Here is a 21860-nt window from a genome sequence, read left to right as displayed (position 1 = left end):
TGGGGCTCTCTGCAATGGAGAATCCCATCTGTCTCCAGAGAAAGAGCCATGGAGTTTGAACAAAGACCAAGGACTGTTACCTTTAATTTAGAGAAAAAAACCTGTTATCTTATTATGTAATTTTACTATCTCTTATATTTTATGTTTCTTCCTTAAGGATATGATTTCTCTCTTAGCACATTCAGCTTAGATCAATGTATACCATGGAAACAATGGAAAGACTGACAGAAAGTCTTCTGGGGGTGGGGTGGGGGGAGGGAAGTGAGATTAGGGGAAAAATTGTAAAATTCAAAATAAATAAATAAATATTTAAAAAAAAAAGTTAGCTCTGCGAAGGACTGTTGAAGTTGCTGGGTCTCAGCCCCTCATATTCCAGACCAAGAAGCCAAAGGGAATCATGGCAGTGCTCTGCTGGCTGAGATGAAACCTTGTGGCATGGATGACTGGGGTACCGTTGCCCAGTAAGCTACAAGGAGAAAGTCCACCCCAGAGGATCAACTCTGACAGACTGCCCCAGAGCCCCTTCACTGATCAGTACTTCAGTCCAGTACATCTTTGGAAGGCAAATCAGTCCTGGGGCACAGGTTCACAAAATTCAGAGAGCTCTCGCCTGGCTTCAAGAGATGGAATGATTCTATCAGGGAGAAAGGTCACCAAACAACTAAGAAACATTTTTTCTCTTTTATTTATTTATCTTGTCCAATTACATGCAAAGATGGTTTTCAGCATTCATCCTTTTGCTAGCTTTTGAATTCCACTTCTTTCTACCACCCTCCCTTCCTATTCCCCTCCCCATGGCAGCAGGCAAGCCAAAACAGGTTGTACACATATAATTATGTTTAACATAGTTCCATGTTATTTATTTTGTGAACAAAAGAATCAGAACTAAAAGGGGAAAAAACATGAGTGAGAAAGAAAAAACCATAAAAGAAATTTTAAACAGTCTGCTTTGGTCTACATTCAGCCTCCACAGTTCTTTGTGTGTATATGCATAGCATTGTCCATCACAAGTCTTCTAGAATTATCCTTGATCATGAAACTGCTGAAAGGAGTTGCATCCATCATGGTTGATCATTGCAGTGGGGATGTAAATGTATACCATGTTTAAAATCATTTGTTAAGAGGCCACTTTTAGTGGCAGATCAGTGGCACAGTGGATAGAGCACGGGCCCTGGAGTCAGGAGGACCTGAGTTCAAATACAACCTCAGACACTTAATAATTACCCAGCTGTGTGGCCTTGGGCAAGCCACTTAACCCCATTTGCCTTGCTAAAAAAAAAAAAAACTAAAAAAAAAGAGGCCCTCTCTCTGCCAACCCCTCTGCTAGGCATGGGAGATGCAAAGACCAAAGCGACACCCTCAAAAAAACTTGTTTTCTAATGGGAGGTGCACATACCTAAAGAGAGGATGGTAGGTTAGTGGGGAATGAGAACTGTAATCCACAATTCATACACAAAGCAGTTTGGTGGGGAGGCAAGGCAATGGGGTTAAGTGACTTGCCCAAGGTCACACAGCTGGGTAATTATTAAGTGTCTGAGACCAGCTTTGAACTCAGGTCCTCCTGACTCCAAGGTTGGATGATCTATCCACTGCAACACCTACATGCCCTACACTTTTTATTAAATTTTGTTGTTCAGTCGATTTTTGGTTGTATCCAACTCTTTGTGACCCAGTTTGGAATTTTCTTGGCAGAGAAATTGCACAGTTCATGATTTATTTCTCCAGCTCATTTTACAGAGAAGGACACTAAGGCAAACAGGGTGAAGTGACTTATCCAGGGTCATATAGCTAGTAAGGACAGATTTGAACTCAGGAAGATGATTTGCCCAGGGTCACTAGAATGTGTCTGAGGCTGACTTTGAACTTGGGATTTCCCCAATGCATCCTTTCCCTGACTTCCTCCCAGAAACTCCATTCATATAATGAAGAAATTTAAAAAGAGGAAGAAAGCAGAACAAATTTCTTCTATCAAAAAAAAAAAAAAAGGATGATATCACATATAGTATTCCACCCCCACGGCCTCCCTTTTCTGTAGAAGAGGGGGAGGGAACTTTCCAGATCTACTTTTTTCAGGACAAATTTGGTCATTATAATCTTATAACATTCAGATTTGATGGGTTTTCATTGGTTGTTCTTTCTGCTGACATGGTTCTGGATTACTGGTGATATGGCTCAATTTATGTGTAGTTCCATAATTCTCTATTAGCACATTGCTTATAAGTTATTTATTTCTTTTTTATTTTTTTAAGAAAGATTTTATTTATTTTGAGTTTTACAATTTTCCCCCTAATTTTACTTCCCTCCCCCACCCCCCACAGAAGGCAATTTGCTTTATATTGTTTCCATGGTATGCATTGATCTAAGTGGAATGTGATGAGAGAGAAATCAAATCCTAAGGAAGAAACATAAAGTATAAGAGATTATGCTATTCATTTCTTATTCCACTCATTTCTCTCCCAAGTCTTTTTACCATTCCCCAGGAGATGGGGCATCCACTTTGTTTCCAGGCTTTTGCTACCACAAAAAGAGGCTTCCATAAATTGGTTGATATGAGGACTTTTTTTCTCATTGGCCTCTTTGGAATATGAATTCTTCAGGTATTTTTTTTTGCATATTTCCAATTGCTTTCTAGAATGTTTAGACTAGTTCATAGTTTCATCAACAATGCATTACTAGGAGCAGCTAGATGGCACAGTGGATAGAGCACAGGCCCTGGAGTCAGGAGGAGCTGAGTTCAAATTTGACCTCAGACACTTAATATTTACTTAGTTGTGTGACCTTGGGCAAGTCACTTAAGCCTGTTGCCTTGTAAAAATCCACCCCCCCCCCAAAAAAAACCCCAATCGATTACCTGCATCATTCTTGAATGCATAAATGAATGAGTAAAAAAAGCATTTTTTGATTTCTTATTGTGTACAAAGCACTGTGATAAATGCTGGTGACACATTAGAGATGACCTATGCTCACCCTCGAATAAAGTGACACATTTGGAAGGTTTCAACTGCTGGTCTGATGGAAAGGTTCCAAGGTCCGTAGTGGGTAGCAAAAACAAGCAGGTGATAATTCTTCTTTAATATCATTGCACTTGATCAAATATCAGTTTCTGACATCCAATCATTTGACAATGCCAAGAAATTTGGAGAAATTTCTGTCCTGCGTCTCCATTTGATGTGACTGGCGGCTTCCCAGGATCATGGCTGCGGACACTGAGCCGGAAGCATTGCTATTCACAGTCCAGTTTGGTTGGACCTTGGAGGGTGTGGAGAGGACTAATATGGAATAAGGCAGAAAATGGAGGGAAGGTCAAGTTGCAAAGATCTTCAAATGCCAGAGGAGTTCATAGATGATCTTAGAGATGACAGGACCTCTCCTCAGTCCTGATCATGGTGTGGAGGTGAGCCTTAATTCTTGGGAGCTCTTATTAGTTGAGTACAAACAATGGAGGATTCTACCATGATGGAGAAGGTATCAATGACCAGTTAAGAATGGAAAACATCAGCAGGTTGGTCTTTTGGTAAGAAATTCTCTGCTCATGGCAACCTCCAAGGTACTTGACACTTTCTTCTCCCTTGTCTCTCTAATCCCTTTAGTTAGCAAGTCTGACAGCACCTCCAAGGTTGGGGCTATCTCCACAAACTCTCCTGTAGCCCCTTCTCTCAACTCCCATAGCCAACCCCTGATCCCCTTTCTCCTGGACATCTTTAGTCCCTCTCTCCTGTAATACGCTCCTATTTTGTTTTTCTTTTTGTTTTTGCAAGGCTGTAGGGGTTAAGTGGCTTGCCCAAGGCCACACAGCTAGGTCATTATTAAGTGTCTGAGGTCAGGTTTGAACTCAGGTCCTCCTGACTCCAGGGTCCATGGTTTATCCACTGCACCACCTAGCTGCCCCCCATAATACACTCCTAATTGATTTCCTTGTTTCATCTTGCCCCTAGCCAAGCTGCCAGATTGAACATCCTAAAACACTATGGCGGTGACACTTTCTGACTCAACCACTTTCTGTGGTTACCTTTTGCATCATAAAAATGCCCATTATGGCTCTTTAAGCCTCTGCAATCTAAAGTCAGGAGTTCTCATGGGACTGGAAAAGTAGGCAGAACTTAGCGAAAAGCAAAGTGGGAGGTTTGAGTCTGTCGGGTTGGTATAATTCCATTAAATTTCTATTGTTTTATTTCTGGTGGCTTGCTTCAATTTTGACAAAGGTGACCTGGATGGGGGCGGCGAGGTGGTGCAGTGGATAGAGCACAGGCCCTGTAGTCAGGAGTACCTGAGTTCAAATCTGGCCTCAGACATTTGATAATTACCCAGCTGTGTGGCCTTGGGCAAGCCACTTAACCACATTGCCTTGTAAAAACCTAAAAAAAAAAAAAAATGACCTGGGTGGAGTCTCAAGTCAAATAGCTTTCTCTCATATGTTGAAACCCAACATAGTATGGGAACCTCAAGGGGAAAGGAGGCAGATTTCAATTACTATTGTGGTTCATCCTTTGTTTTTGAAAAGGATCAAAGACATCATGGGTGATGTATTGACTCATGAGTGAATTGGGTTTAAGTGAGGTGGAGTTACACAAAGTGATCAGTCTGTCTTAGAGCGGTCGAAGTAGGGTGGCATGACAAAAGTCAAGATGACCGGTGGATAATCTTGGGATCCTTGATGTCCGAACAAGCTCTATGTGCTCCACCGTGCCGGCTTCCACCACCTTCATGGTCATTGCAACTAATTGCTTGCAACCACTCATTCCACTTGTGGAAGTCTTCATGCACTTCAGGTGGATACCCCACTAAGTCACCAACAGGCTTGAGGTAGATAAGTTCCCCTTAACCAGGTTTAACTCTTCTACCAAGATGGTTTTTCCAGGGCGTGACTGCTAGGCATGCCACAGGTCAGAGTTGGGTAAGAGGTGGACATTAAAGATGGGTGAACAGCCTTGAAATAGACCCAGGAAGTCCTCATCCCAGAGGGGCTGATTTTCCTGCGTACCCCATATACCCCACATCCCTGTTACTTTCATAGTAAAGAAATAGTTTGCAAATGCCTCGTTTTCCCGCTGTCTGCTTCATTAGAGGGTTAGCTCCTTGAGGGCAGGGCTTGCGTTTTCCTCTTTCATTATACCCTCCCAACATAGCACAGAGCTTGGTACATAGTAGGAACTCCAAAAATGCTTGGTGACTGGCCATCTGGTTGATGGAAAGGTATCCTTGATGCAATTTAAAAAAAAAAACCATCATAGACTTTCACAAAGGATTTTCTGTAGCAGACCCTGTTTTTACAGGTCCATAATGGACTGGAAGGTAGAAGAAATGTGTACCTTGATGTCATGCCTTTTTTATTAAAAATATTATAATAATTACTACTAATATAATAAAATATAATAAAATATAATAACAATTGGCCCCTGGAGCAGGCAATGTGAAAGTTCTCTTTCCACATGCATAAATCATACAAGATTCCCGCCCCAGAAATAATGGTCAACTCAACAACCTCAACCTGGGAAAGGCTAAAGGGAGGAAGAAGGCATGTTGTCTGGACATGTGACACGCTGTTGGATGGGCAATTCACTGAATGAGTGTGTTCCTGCATGCCCAACCTGTTCCCACAGCGCACTTTTATGTTATTTGGCATCATTAACATTTTCTCCATGATTTTCTTGGGTCTAGACAACCAACAAAATAGTTCATCAAGCTCAGATTTGTAGCATTTGCTACAAGATATGAATGTTCACACTGAAAATTTAACAGTCAACTGCTGAGAGCCAGTGGGAGCTGGTTCCATAATGTTCTCTGTATCTAGAGAACAAACAGACAATGAGGTGGCATAGAATTGATGGGTAGAAGGAATCAGGGGATCTGCCCAGTTCTCAGGCTGATCCCTTCACAAGGCACTATGTTTTTAACCTAAATGTGCTCCTGGAGATGCCCCATGGCTGTGAATCCTGTAACAACACAATCCTTCAAAGAATCAGAGTTGGAGATGATCCAAAGGTTAAAATAATATAAATAACAATAGGTAGCATTTGGAGAGGGCTTTAAGATGATCCTCAAAACAATCTTGGGAGGAAGGTGGTATCAGCCTCCATTTTCAGGTAAGGAAACTGAAACAGAAGTGAGGTCACTTGCCCCTAGTCACCCAGACGGGAAGTGTCTGAGGCTGAATTTGAACTCAGGTCTTCTTGACTCCAAACCCAGAGCTCTATCTTCTGGTCCATATATAATATCAGGTCTTTTCTTGAGATGTCTGTGGCCGCAGGAGCTCACCTTTCCTGCACAAAGGAAAAAGAAACTGAACTGGGAATATCCAGGCTGGAGTTTTCTCTGAAAGGTACATGAATTTCTTTTCTTTAGCTGCTGGGGCTCTCTTCCACCGAGAGGACATTCTGCTTTGGGACATTCTGGTATGGGGACCAAAGACTAGAAGAAGGTCACGCAAAGCAAGGGAAAGAAGCTGGAAGAGGAAGAAAGACAAGGGTGGTCCAAACTCTCTATGACCCAGGTCACCTCCACCACTCTATCCATTCTTTCAGTTCTGATGAAGTAGGTGTTGGGTTCAATATACTCTACCATTCCTGCCAGCCCATAATTCTCAAGCTGGGAGGGCTCCACACCAAGAGAATGAGTGAGAACCTAAGGAGGGATAAAGACAAGAAACTTCATTTGACCTTAGTCAGTCAATAAACATTTATCAAGTGCCTACTGTGTGCAAGGTTCTGTGGGGTACACAAAGAGGCAAAAATAGCCTGTCCCTGCCCTCAAGGAGCTTATACTCTATCCCATTCCTACTGTGGTCAAGGCAGATGTTGAGAGAGAAAGAGGCTTGGACCTCAGATTACCTGAGATAGTACAGCGGCGCCTAATATGGGTACTTCACAAATGCTGATTGGCCAATTTATTGACCAATCCATTGATTGGATGGATGCTGGGGCATGCAACCAAAGCAGAATCAGTCCCTGCTTACATTCTCCTGGAGAGAAACCAGGGCACAGATAAGCAGATACCAAACAAATATAAAATCATTCTTTCTGAGGGGGATTATGGGGAAGGGATAGAAGTGCCAAGCCTGGGGAATCAGGAAAAGTTCATTGGAGGAGGTGCCCCTTGAGCTGAGTCTGGAAGGGCCCTCAAGCTTCCAAGAGTTAGTTGTGAAGAGGTGATGAATGGAATGTTGAGTTGGCCAACTTAGACCTAAATCTACAGGTTGAGTCCTCAGGCTGACCAGACTTCCAGACATGGGGTGGCAATGGAAAGAATCAGCTGTTTGCCTTCTTTGCTCAATTGTATCCTCCTCCCTCTTGCTAAGGAGGCTTTTTTTGTCTCCATTTGTCTCATCTCTTCCCCACTATCTGCCCCTCATCTGTCTCCCCTCCTGTGCCACCCTCTCCATCTGCCCCATCTTCTACCTTCCAGTCCATTATGGACCTGTAAAAACAGGGTCTGCTACAGAAAATCCTTTGTGAAAGTCTATGATTGTTTTTTTTAAAATTGCATCAAGGATACCTTTCCATCAACCAGATGGCCAGTCACCAAGCATTTTTGGAGTTCCTACTATGTACCAAGCTCTGTGCTATGTTGGGAGGGTTTTTGCAAGGCAGTGGGGTTAGGTGGCTTGCCCCAGGCCACACAGCCAGGTCATTATGAAGTGTCTGAGGCTGGATTTGAACTCAGGGACTCCTGACTCCAGGCCGGTGCTCTATCCACTGTGCCACCTAGCCGCCCCCTACCTCATCTTCTTAACCCTCACAGGTTTCTTTCTTCCTGCATCTTTTCCCATCTGCCCAGGCTATCCAAGCATCTATCCCTGCCCACATATATGCCTTCAGACTGAGTCACAAAAGTGGTATCTAATAGGGGCAGAGTTTTTTTTTAGGTGGAGTCAAAACCCTAAACTGGGTTGTCAACTGAATTCTTTGTCTGCCACATGCGGCCTTGGTGATTCAGTAAAATGAGATGCCTTGCAATTGTTGTCAAGTAGCTAGCCATGAATGGTCATCTTCTGCAATGCCAAGGCTCTTAAGCAACTTTCTCTGGTTATGTCCTCATGCCTTCCCACAGAGGGGTTTCTCACTTCCTGCTTTCTTGCTGAGGGATGAGATGTGGGGCAGTGGGAAGAAGGCTTTAGTGGAATTAGAGAAGCAGGGTTTAGAAGCACAGTTCTCCCCCTTTCTTCTGTGTGACCTGACTTAGCTTCAAATTCCTTCTAGCTCTAAATCGAAGGTCTCAGGCATGTCCATAGGCTTTCTTTTCTCTTCCAAAGTCCTGGGATTCTCAAATCTTTGAGTAGAGATTCATCTTGGAATGTTGGTCCATCTGGCATCCCCCCCCAAAAATGGGACTTTTCCCCCAATTCTCCCAATTTTAGGTTACACACACACACACACACACACACACACACACACACACACAGCAAAACCCTGGTCTCCTTTGATCACATCCTGGAGTTTTGCATGTTTTCCTGTCTTTGCTGGTTGTGATTTTTTATAGCAAGCTTTAATTCCAAGTCCCATAAACAACTGAGTAACACACCAGGCTAACATGGCTACAAAAATCTATTTGTGCCACTGTGTTCAGATGTCATTTACTAACTGATCAAAGAAAAGATCACTGGAGAAAGTTCATTTTAATAGGGATTGCCCCTACAGCAGAGGGATCTTTCTTGAGAGCTATGTGGTTAGTCTGCCCAGGAGTCTGTGGTCCTCGACTGTAGTCTGCATCACTTTGAACAAGTCTTCCCAGGATTCTTGAAATTCTTTGTACTCCTCCCTCTTTCCCATTCGGTTCTGCTTGCACTTTGCCCTTGGTATGACTAGCCCACATCATTAATATTTGTGCTTGTCCTTAACCCATACATAGGATAGTTGATTCCTATGTGTGGTGATTCCCATCCATCTCACTCACACCCCACCTGATCCTTTTAATGTTTTGCTTTATTTATTTTTCTTTTCTATTATATAGACTTAAAACAATTTCCAGGGCTTAGTGGATAAAGCAACGGCCTTGGAGTCAGGAGTACCTGGGTTCAAATCCAGTCTCAGACACTTAATAATGACCTAGCTGTGTGGCCTTGGGCAAGCTGCCTAACCCCATTTGCCTTGCAAAAACCTAAAAAACACCCCAACAATTTCCAGCATATATGAACGTTTTGGTTTATGAAGGTTAAATAAGAGACTATGAACCTAGGATGATTTTTTCTTTTTTAAAAAAAGAAGATAAAATTTAATATAGTAGTAACAAAACTGTCCTGTTTGTATACTATTTTGGATATAGAGACCATCTTGGTCCTTACCTTAGATTTAATGATACTCTGTGGTACTCTTAAAACTTAAAAGTCCATGGGTCCCCACTGGTGTGCTCACCTTTATATACCAGATAATAGACATAATCGGTTCAAAGCAAAGAGACTTATAAAGTTGACCTTCTAAGCTCAGTAGTTCACAACACTCCCCTCCCCCCACCCCACCCCAAACCTAGGACAACAAACACAAACAAAGCAGCAGTGGGAATAGAGGGGACAAACCTAGAGAATGCTAGTAGTGAGATCCATGAACATATATGGTCAAAACAGGATAAACCTCTAGAACTGCGGCACCCTAGCGTCTTTTCTTTTCTTGGGGTGCCCTCACTGCACTGTCCCTGGGCAGAGCATCTCAACTGGGAAACCTGGACCTTCTCTTCTCTTGGAGGCCTGACTTCCCACGGCTGGAGAATCTTGAATTCACAGCTATCTCTCTTCTTTCCTACCAAGGTTTATTCTGTGGAACTTCTTGCCTCATTTCTCTCTGTCCTGTCTCTTCCTCCCTGTATCTGCCTGTCTCCCCATCTTCATCTCTGTGTGTGTGTGTGTGTGTGTGTGTGTGTGTGTGTGTGTGTGTCTGTGACTGTGTGTTTGTTTAATCTGCCCCAGTTGAGCGTCTCCTGTTAGGACAGTAGGTATTTTGTAGAACATTATGGTCAAAGAGGGCAAGGGAGAGCCTTCTGCTCTGGATTGAGTTACACCCGACAAAATTGTTTCCTGCCATCTCCAGGTCTCTAGGGAGGGCAAGTTTTCCTCTCTAAAGGCCACTAGGGTGTGGCCTGCCCAGTCAGCCAGTGGCAAGATGCCCTTCCAGTTTCATCAGAGGGAACCTCTTCACACTTTGCAAGGGGATAAAAGGTGTTCATACCTTCTCCCGGTGCTTCTTTTAACAGATGAATGCCTCTTTCTGTCTTCCATGCCTCCTTCTTTCTATGATCACATCAGCTGGGGTGGGGGTGCCACCATGGGAACTACTGCAAACACACCATGAACTTGTTTTCATAGGAGTATTTTAAGATATTGTATTCATGTGCTTTTCTTTCTTTTGCATGTCAAAGAAGACCTATGGAAGACCTCCGCTCTCATAAATGATTCTATTCAAGTAGAACATTTCGATGCTCTAGCCTTGTCTTGGGATGTATGTCTCATCCTGCCTCCCTCTTCCATCAGCTCCTGCTAAGGCACAGGTGGCAGGTTTCATCATCGTTCCTTTGCTGTCACGATTTGTTATTGCATTGGTCGGAGTTCTGCAGTCTTTCCAAGTTGGTATCCTTTCTGTACATTACTCCTCTGCATCAGAATTTCACTCTGCATCAATTAGTAATAATAATAATAGCTAACATTTACATAGAACTTCAAGATTTGCAAAGGCCTTCACATGTTGTCTCCTCATTAGCCCCATTTTAAAAATGAGGAAATGAAGACAGACAGAGGTGAAGTGACTTGCCCAAGGTCCAATCATTAAGAAGTGTCTGACACTGGATCTGATCTCAGGTCTTCCGGACTCTAGGCCCAGTTCCATCCACTGGGCCATCTATTTTTCTTTCAGCATAGAAATATTACATTCATTTACCATACTTCGCTCAGCTGGTCCCCAACTGGTGGGAATACATTTTGTTATAATTCTTTGGGATAACAAAAAAAGCATTGCTATGACTATTTTCCTAAACAAAGGTTCTCCCTTCCTGTCTTTGATCTCTTTGGAGACATAAATCCAATAATCAATAATCCGATCCAAAAATTGCTGAGGCAAAACAGATATGTGTACTCTCAATAACATTGGGGGGGGTGTTTCAAATTGTTTTCCAGAACGGTTGGCTCAGTGCCCACTTTCACCCAACTCTCACCTGTGGCTCCAAGAAATCATAAAACCATTTCAATAGAAAGGGTTAAATCAGGTTGAGGATAATGGACAGGCCTCAAATTTGATGCTGAGTTAGGGGATGTCTACCCCAAGCATGTGAAGAATGGGTAGATGAAAACAATTTGTTCTAATGGCCACGAGAGTGACTGAAATAGGTGTGGGGAAGTGCGTAGATGAGAACAATTTGTTCCAGTGGCCATGAAGGTAGCTGAAGCAAGTGCTGTGGAAGGTATAGAGCTTGTTCAAATGTCAAAGACGCCAAGGTCATAGCTGGTGGTTCTGACTTTTGTCTTATCACTGAACTTGGATGACTCGGGAACAGACAATGAAGCTTATGACTTTGTTCAACTGTGCCTCACTGAAGTCCAGTTCATGTCCAAGTGAAGACATCACCAATGATGTCATAGGTCCTCTCTGAAAATGAAGGGACAAACAACAGCAATACGCAACATGGCCTCTTTATTACTGGAATCACTCATAATCTAAATATATGGTTGCTTTCATACAACAGAAAACAGCCAGACCTCCTTTGGCATAAAGTCATCTAATCTGGTGTCTGGCTGGGTCCATTTCTAAGTACAATCCATGATTACTTAGGGTAGGCTTGTGTCTAATAATCAAGATTTTTAAATGACCTGAATTTCTGGTAATTTTGTTCTCAGAAAGTAGTTATGAAATGGCTCCTGCTCATGTCCCTAGCGAGAGAGTAAAACTCTAGAAATGGGCTAGGAGTAATATTCTCCACCCTGTCCAGGCAGGTGTGGTTCCTAGTGCTGGCCCACCCCTTTATATGGATGGAACGGGGTTTGTTCATGCTCAAATCACATAAAATGGATCTCTCTTGTGGGAGATGCAACTACTGCTTCTAGAAGATATTTTGAGTCCCTCCCCAATACCCAGCATGGTGCACATGCCTTGGATGAATAAATCTTGACTCCCTGGGATGCCACTCAAAAGAGAGAGACTCTCACTCTGGTAGTTTTACAGATTAAAGTCAGTTCCAATTGTATAGGGATGCAACAAAGTCTGTTCTCACCCCTGGCATCTCCCCCATGGATGTTTGCATCTTAGGTGATCTAAAATCTGGCTGTGGTGAGAACAAAGGGACATCAGGAATAATGATAGTCACCTTCCAATGTTGATGAAAATAATATTAAATCCATCAAATACTGTCTTTATTCAAATTTCTTAAAGTATACAACTAGAGGGGCAGCTAGGTAGTGCTAGGATAGAGCACCGGCCCTGGAGTCAGGAGGACCTGAGTTCAAATCCAGACTCAGCCACTTACTAATTCCTAGCTGTGTGACCTTGGGCAAGTCACTTAACCCCATTACCTTGCCCCCCCCCACAAAAAACCCTGTTTTGTGGATGAATTGTGGATTACAGCTCTCATTCCCCACTAATCTACCATCCTCTCTTTAAGTTACATGCACCTCCCCTGTTAGGAAGCAAGTTTCTTGAGGGTGTTGCTTTGGTCTTTGCATCTCCTGTGCCTAGCAGAGAACTGGCAGAGTGTGACCTTGGGTAAGTCCCTTAATCCCATTGCCTTAAATAAAATTTTAATAAAGTATACAACTAGAAAAAGGTACTGATGGCATTCAGTTAGAGTAAGGCAAGCGACAGGGAGACAGGGTTACAAAGCCTGGCAGTTCTTCCTATCTTGTCTTGGCATTCCAACTATTGAGATGGAGTGCCCATGACTCGTAGGGCAGGTAAACAGCACAGTGAATAGAATGCCAGGCCTGGTGTCAGGAAGACCTGAGTTCAAATCCGGCCTCAGATACTAGCTGTGTGACCCTGGGTAAGTCTCTTAATGCTGTTTGCCTTAGTTTCCTCATCTGTAAAATGAGGAGAAGGAAATGGTAAACCACTCCAATATCTTTGCCAAGAAAAGCACAAATAGGGTCATGAAGAGTCAGACTCTACTAAACAACTACCCATGACTGAACACACAGACACACGCGCGCACACACACACACACACACACACACACACACACATGCAGAGTTGTGTACTGCTCCAGTTGTCTGTGGAGAGGTAATCTTTTCTAGTCTCGAAGAAGAGTACTAGAATGCTACTCCCGCCACTGCTGCAATACTTCCATGGGATGACGGCCACCCTCTCCCTCCTCCTCGCCTCATTTTCTCTCCGGACAATCCCTCAAAACTCCTGCAGCATATTAAAATATCTTTGCCACCAGCCCTGATCTTGCAGTTCCCTCTTTTCCTGGGTAGGAAAGAACATCCAGCTTCCCTGGCTTTGTGGCCAGAGATTTGCCAGAGTCTGTTACACAAGTTATATGGCAGCTTCCACCTCAGTGGGGAGGAGGAGGAGGGTTACGGCTTCATTGACTTACCTAAAGGAGGGGTATTAGGGAGAAGTGTCTCGTATCATCACTCTATGGGTTTTTGAGTTGAAATCTGTTAAGATCTTTTTTGATTTTTGTAATTTCTGGGTTTGTGTTTGTTTGAGGGTTTTTGATTTATTGTTTTTTCGTTTTTTTAATTATGTCTTTCTATGAATGAAAATATTTAGCGATCTACCCCCCGGGCTGTCGTGGTTAGATTTCAGAACTTGTCTCCTTGCTGTTATTTTCTTTGATGAGACTATCTAGTGCTCCCATAATTTGCTCACAGCGCCTAGCATTCATTTGTTTAAGTTTGAACCCTTTTCTCAAAGGCCCTTTACTGATAATAATTTTTACAGAGTCTGTTCATTGAATAAATTGTCTTTTCTAAGCTTAATATACTCAACTTTTTTTTTTAGGTTTTTGCAAGGCAAATGGGGTTAAGGGGCTTGCCCAAGGCCACACAACTAGGTCATTATTTAGTGTCTGAGGCCGGATTTGAACCCAGGTCCTCCTGACTCCAAGGCCAATGCTTTATCCACTGCACCACCTAGCCGCCCCAATACTCAACATTCTTTAGGCAACTCAGTCGACTCACATTTAAGACCCTTCCGGCCTCAAATGCAGGTGACTATTATCATGGACAGGAGGAAGTCGAAAATGAGCAAATTCTCACCCTAAGGATGACATACATTCATTAGCCTTAGAAGGTGGCTCTTATTTCAATGTGCTCGGTCTGCCCAGATGGGATACTAATATTCATTGTGACCATGACCTTTACAGAGACTACTCTTCTCATGGGTGGGGGGATGACAAAGCTCACAGCCTTTTTACAAACAGGAGAAGAAATGTCCAACACTGAAAATGCAAACTACACGTGTTCACATGAGGCTATAATTCATGGAAAACTATAAACTCTTAATGTGCCCACAGAAAGGATGGCAAAAAACCCTATTTAATAATACGAATGTTTCTTCTACTGATTAAAGGAGTGGTATCTGCTGGGGGGACAGTGGGCAGACTTACAAAACTATAGCCCAGAAGCATTTGAGTGGGGGACTTGGGAGTTGGGCTGAGTCTCTACTCTGGACTTCATTCATATCCCTGTGCCCTCTGGGGGACAGTCACCTGGACCACCTGGACTCATCTTTGCTTAGTAGAAATTCTTCTAAGTGTTTTTTCTCCAAAAGGTTCTTTCTTTAGTACTTCTCACGCAACTCTTTTGTTTCTACCCCTTTTGGACAATAAAACTGTCTCGAGCCAAAAGAGGCCCCATTTCCCACAAATTCTCAGCCCTGAGCCTAGTATAACCTATATCCACCTAGAAATCTCCACTTGGATGTTCCTCAACACATCCAAACCAGAACTCACTCTTGTTTTCCCCAAGCCTCCCTCTTCCCAGCTTCCAAATTAGACTTGGTGCTTCTTGACAGCAGGGACTGTCTTTTGCCTTTCTTTGTATCTCCAGGATTCAACCAGGGCCTGTCACATAGTAGGCACATGCTTATTGACTGATGTATTGATTTCTATGTCACCACCATCCTTCCAGAGTCATTGTTGACTCTTCCTTTGCCCTCATCCCCTTTTCTAATTTTTCGACTCCAGGATTTCCATCTCTCACATCAGCGTCCTTCTCTCTGCTCCCAAAGCCATCACCTGAGCTCAGTCTCTGTCACTTTGCTGGATTATTTCAGGCTGCTCATAAATGGTGGTTCAGACTTGCCTCTCCCCTCTGGCTTCCGAATGGATATTTCTGAAGCACAGATCTACCCTGGCTTGGGAAGCCTTGATGGCTCCCTATCATTTCTAGAATCCAACACAAACCTTTCTTTTTAATTAAGACCTTTACAATTTGGCCCCTATCTCTCCTTTTAATCCATTATCCATTGAATCCCCTCCCCTATAAGGTCAACATTCGAGTGGTCTATGTCCGTCCCACTTCCAAACCATTGCACAGGCTGTGACCCGTCCTGGAACGCTCTCTCTCCATACTCCGCTTGGAATGGTGAAGGGAGAGGGGAAGAGAAAGAAGAGCTAGGACTACATCTGGGGTAGAAAGGATGGATAAAGGAGCACAGGCGGAGTCTGAACTTCCATTTTCTCTTCCAAGTAGAATGCTCTTTAGGCTGAGACCACCAAAGTTTCAGAGTCCGGATGACCTTTGGGACCCCCAAACCAACGGAAAACTGAGATGAGGACTCAGGTAGCAGTCAAAATAACTGAACTTGAATGCTGGCTAATCTGAGTCTACTCTTGAGAAAATAGGTGGTGTGTATAGGGGAGAGATAGGGGAGGGTGGTTGATAGGTTTGCTCCTGCTTTATTTTAGAAGTAAATAATCCTTCTGTAAAAGTTATCCCACGGGAAGCACCTAAGTGGAACTTGGGTGCTAGTCACAGGCCCCAGTAATGGGCAGAACAGTCAGTGAAGTTCAATCAATGGCAATAAAGAGAGAGAACCCAGCCCTAGGATGCAAGAATACCAGAGGGACAGCTGGAGTCAGTGTAGCTACCCAGAGCCCATACAAGCTTGAAAGTAGGTACATATAAGAGAGATTCAGTGCAAACAGAAGATAATCTCTATGTCCACATAACTATGTAGATATAAGATAGACACAGTGTAAAGGAAGGCCCTGAGGATGTCAGGAGGGAAATGGCAGAAGAAGATGGGATTTGAGCTGAGTCTTGAAGGAAACTGGGAGTGGGGGGGGAGACACAATTCATGGGACCTGCCATTTAGGAACAATCACTTTAGCAGCTGAATGATCGACCAGAGGTGTGTCTTTGGGGGGGGGGGCTTCAAGCAGGCAGACCCTCTGGCAACTATTGCCATAAGACCAGGTGTGAGATGTTGAAAGACTGTCCCAGTCGAGGCGGCTAGGTGGCATAGTGGATAAAGCACTGGCCTTGGAGTCAGGAGTACCTGGGTTCAAATCCAGTCTCAGACACTTAATAATGACGTAGCTGCCTTGGGCAAGCCACTTAACCCCATTGCCTTGCAAAAAAAAAACTAAAAAAAAAAAAAGAAAAGAAAGACTGTCCCAGGGCCCGGGCAGTGTGGAAGGAGAGAAGGGGTCATATTGCAGAAAGGTGGCAAAGATGAAAGCAACAGACCTTGGCACCATCTTGGATGTGGGGGGTGAGAGATAGTGAGGGTTACAGAATAGTTTCGAACTTGTGAGCCTTGGGCACTGGGAAGATGAGGCTGCCATCTTCAGGAAGAGGGGCCTTTGTGTGTATTTGTTTGTATGTTGTCTTCCCTTTAGATTATAAGCTCCCTGAGGTTGTCTACTGCCTCTTTTGTACTTAGCACATTTCCAGGAACATATCAGGTGCTCAATAAATGTTTATTGATGGTTTGATAAACCTCCACATGACAGAATTTCTAGAATTTCTGATCACCAGTAAAAGTTGGAAAGAGGTGTGGAAGTGTATTAGACAACTGCATTATTAATACAATATTATTAATATTGTTAATCCAATATGTATTAACCACTGAAATTGTTAGGAAATCAATATTTCTCTAATTGAAAGTTCTTTCCAGACTTTTTCTTTAAGGGAGTATATCAAAGTTTAAGAATAAGGAGGCAGCTAGGGGGCACAGTGGATAGAGCACTGGCCCTGGAATCAGGAGCACCTGAATTCAAATCTGATCTCAGACCCTTAATACTTATTTAGCTGTGTGACCTTGGGCAAGTCATTTAACCCTACTGCCTTGCAAAAATAAAAATAATTTTTTTAAAGAATAAAAGTTTTAGGGGTGGCTAGGTGGCATAGTGGATAGAGCACTGGCCCTGGAGTCAGGAGTACCTGGGTTCAAATCCGGTCTCAGACACTTAATTATTCCCTAGCTGTGTGGCCTTGGGCAAGCCACTTAACCCCATCTGCCTTGCAAAAAAACCTAAAAAAAAAAAAGAATAAAAGTTTGATCTTCAAATACAGGACTCAGGTGAAGCATGGAGATTGGAGGAGAGGAGGAAAATATGAGGGACTTGATGATGATGAACTGCATGTATTCCTGCATAGAAAAATGACACTGATAATGCTTATATGAACCTTCTCAGTTGATAGAGCAGGTAGAGGGAGCTTTTATAGTTGAAGAACAGGAGAAAGCTGAATTTGAAGATAAAATATGGTGAAAAAATGGAGTCAATAGAAAAAAGGGAAATGTAATGGGAGAAAGAAAAAGGAGAGGGGGAATAGGCCAAGATATTTCATATAACAAGATTTTTTTTATTACAATGAGCTATTGCAATGATATGGAAGGGGGGGAAGGCAAGGGGGAATGGGGGTATCTTTGCTCTCATCAGAGGTGGCTAGGAGAGGAAACTGCATTATATACTCAATGGGGTATAGACATCTGGAGTAAGAAGGAGGAGGGAGCAGGGGGAAGGGGTGGGGATGTGAATAAAGGAGGAGAGGATGGACCATGGGGGGAGAGTGGTCAGATATGACACATTTTCTTTTTTACTTCTTGCAAGGGGCTGGGATTGGAAGGCCTGTCCAGGACCATAGGGCCAGGTGGATGCTGGGTCTAAGGGGTGGTATGGGGGCTCAGGGCTTCTTGGCCCCAGGACCAGGGATCTGTCTGCTGCGCCACTCAGCTACCCAACAGCAGAGTCAGAGTGAAAGGAGAGAGAAAATATAGTACATGGTAGTGGAGAAATAAGAAAGGAGGGAGTTGCAATCAGCAATGGCAACCTTGGAAAAATATGGACGTAACTTTTGCGATGGACTTAACATAACGTGATCCACCTGCAACAGAGTTGTTGGGGTTGGAACACAGACTGAAGCACATTTTTTATTATTATTATTTGGGGGAGGCGTGCAGGGACCGATCACAGAAGGAGCTGAGTCGTTTTAGAACATTAAATGACTACTTTGCTCTTGGGTGAAGTGGAAGGGTAGTTGGAGTGGAACACTATGCCATTCTGGATTTTACATGTATTTTATTTGTTATAGTTTATCATGTTGTGATTTTCCCTAAGTTTCCCCTAAGTTTTACCCTCATTAGAGAGGTGTCTGGGAGAAGGGGGGGGGACTTGATTTGTTTGGACATTTCTCTCTCCATACTAGAAATGCATTGATTTAGAATGATGTTAAATGAACAATTACTTTTTTTTTAGGTTTTTGCAAGGCAGTGGGGTTAAGTGGCTTACCCAAGGCCACACAGCTAGGTCATTATTAAGTGTCTGAGGTTCGATTTGAACTCAGGTCCTCCTGACTCCAGGGCCAGTGCTCTATCCACTGTGCCACCTAGCCACTCCGAACAATTACTTTTAAATTAAATGAATAAAAACTATTCAAGAGAACAGTTGTGTGGTGGTGATTGATGATGAAGATGAAGATGAAGATGATGATGATGATGATGTTTTTCCTTTGTTCTCAAAGAAGACCATGACATCAGGGAGGTGATGCCAGGAAAAGCACATGAACTGGATTTGAAGAAGGTGGTGCCATGCTGTGACTAGCCTCACTTTCTCCTCTGGAGCCACCTGGCTCCAGGGGCCAGAAAGGAGTCAGGACAACTGGAGATGGCCCTGAATGCGAGGCAGTCAGGATTAAGTGACTTGCCCAAGTCACACAGCTAGTTAAGTGTCAAATGTCTGAAGTTGGATTTGAATCCAGGTCCTCCTGACTTCAGGGTTGGCACCTTAGTAGGACAGTGTTCACCCAAGAGGTCCAGATAAGGAAGGGGGAAGAATCTTGCTTTGACACTTACTAGTTAGATGATGCAGGCATGTCACTGAATCATTCTAAGAATCACATTTCTTCAGTGTATAATCAGGTTGACAATGCCAATAGGATAACATTTTTATAGATAAAATGAGATGATTTCAGATATAATCCCTGGTATACAACAGTTGCTTAATAAATGCTTGTACCCATCATTGTAGCATCTAATCAATAGGACTCTTTTAAGATTAAAATAAAACAATGTATATCATTAAAAAGAAAGATATGACTAGGTAAAGGAATTTCAGAGTTCATGAACCCAGGAGTGGAACAATGGGTGGTGGCAAGATTTGTGTCTGAGGTGGTCATGGAAGGGGAGTCAGTTGAGGAACTAGGAGGTTAAGATATCTAAGGAAATGGCAATAAATATTTGAGTTGGGGAGGAGTGAAAGATATAAGTCAGCCATTAGACTCATGAAGGAAGAAAGGAAAAGGTCCTCGGAATTGGTAGGAAATAGCCACCCAAGGCTGGGTTGGGTGCAAATGTGAACTGAATGAAACTCAAAGGAAGAGTATGGCTGTGTGATGGAAGAAGGGCCAATGGGAAGCAAGGAGAATGCCAACTCCCCTTCCATGATTTGTGAGTCACAGAGGATGAGTGTTAGAGTGATTGGTACTGGGAAGGGTGGCTGGATCATGAGAGGGGAGTCAGAAGATGAGAGGAGTAAGAAAGGAAAAGATTAGGGGTGAAAATCAGTTTGTTATCTATGGAGCAGGCATTCCAGAGGGCACAGAGGAAGGAGTTGATAGATACAGAGTGGGATGATTGGGGTCAGGTTGAGAGAGATAGGAGTGAGGGAGAGGCGGTGAGGATGGAAAATGGGATTGTACAATGGCAGCTGGGGGTTCAGAGTCATAGGGAAGGGGCAAATAGGATGGGATAAGAGAAATGAATCCAGGAAGAGGATCAGCGGAAGGAAAGCTGAAGCAGATGATTACTGTTTAAGGTCCTCCCTCAAGATAAGTGGTTTTAACAACATGGCGTGATGATCAGCCTTGATGGACATACTCACTCTATCAGTGCAATGATCAGGGATAATTTTAGGGGATCCCTGACAGAGAATACTATTTGTATCCAGAAAAGGTATCGTGGAGTTTAAACGAAGACCAAAGATTCTTATCTTCAGTTTTTAAAAAGTTGTCTTATGTAGGACATAATTTTGCCCTTCTAATGTTTTCTGTCTTCCTTTTGGATTTGTTTTTTCTCTTAATACATTCAATATTGGTCTACACATATCATGGAAACAAATGTCAAGATTTTATCAGATTGCCTTCTCTTGTGGGGGAGAAGGGAGGGAGGGGGAAAATTGTAAAAATTCAAAAGCTTGCAAAAAATGATTGGTAGAAACTACTATTGGATATAATTGGAAAACAAATAAAATATTTATATAATTAAAAGAAAGATAAGAGGTTTTGGCCTGTGAGGTCCAGGAGGTGGGAGCTGGTGGAGGTATGGCCTAGGAGCAGTCACCTGAACAAGAGGTGAGAGCTGACAATTCTAGGTGGGTCTGGCCTGAGAACAACTTCCAGAGCTCTGGAGAAGACCTGAAGACTGGAAAGCCAGAATGGGAGGCGGGCAACCTGGATCTGGGGTGACTCAATATTATCAGAAAAAATCCTGTCTGGAATATGCTGCCCACTGGCAGCAGGACCAGGGGACTCTAGGCGGACCCAGAAGACATCGGGAAGCCTCAGTGGCTCAGATCTTGCTCAGGTTGGTTGTGAGCAGGACCTGGGTTTCCAAAAAGCCTCTAGCAGAGGGTCAGTCCTGAAAGCGTGTGACACTGCCTTCCTGCATTTCCAGGCCAGGATACGAGCAGGAAGGAGCCTGTTTGTGCTCTGCTCCCCGGAACGATGGAAAGGTCCAGGTTCCCCCTACCCTGGGCCCCTCCAGCTCGTTTCCTATTCCCTCTCTTTGCTGTCTCCTAGCACTCACTCTAATTACAGGCTTTGAAAACAGTTCTTGGGAGGAGCTGCCTGCATGGGACTTGGAGCAGCTGTTGCCTTGACACCACTGTGTGGGGGCAAGAGGGAGAGAAAAGCAGCTCTGGCTGCTCCAAGCTGGTTCTGGGAAGGCTCCCCCTTCCTCCTCCTCCACCAGACAAAGGCTTCGGGAGAGCAGGTGTCTCCCTCTGGTGTTCACCTCACCCAGGGACACCAGGAGCCCTGCCAACAGCACCATCCAGGGCCATCTCCAGTCATCCTGATTCCTATCTGGCCACTGGACCCACATGCCCCTGGAAGAGAAACTGAGGCCGGTGACAGCACAGCGGCCCTCCCACTCAAATCCAGTACGTGGACTTGTCATGGCATCACCTCCCTGATGTCGGGGTCTTCTTCAAGGACAACCATCACAACTGGATCCGGCCCTGGGCTGGGCCCACTTTAGAACCTCAGAACTGAGGCTGCATTCATCCCAAGGGGCCATGCTTCCAGCCCCAGCCCAAGGAGCATGTATCCATCCCTTCAGCTACTACCCAACAAAGGTCATTCACCTTCCAGTCCATCTTTCCACCCCAGCTCCCACCCCGGAGACCTTCACAAATTGAAGCATCCTGCCCTTCAGTTCTTCAGTTGACTCATTTCCCATGAGCTACTTCTCTCACAGTCTCCCCCACCCTTCAATCAC

This window comes from Macrotis lagotis, chromosome X (genome assembly GCF_037893015.1).
Source record: "Macrotis lagotis isolate mMagLag1 chromosome X, bilby.v1.9.chrom.fasta, whole genome shotgun sequence".
Lineage (NCBI taxonomy): Eukaryota > Metazoa > Chordata > Mammalia > Peramelemorphia > Peramelidae > Macrotis > Macrotis lagotis.
This window is presented reverse-complemented; position numbering follows the sequence as displayed.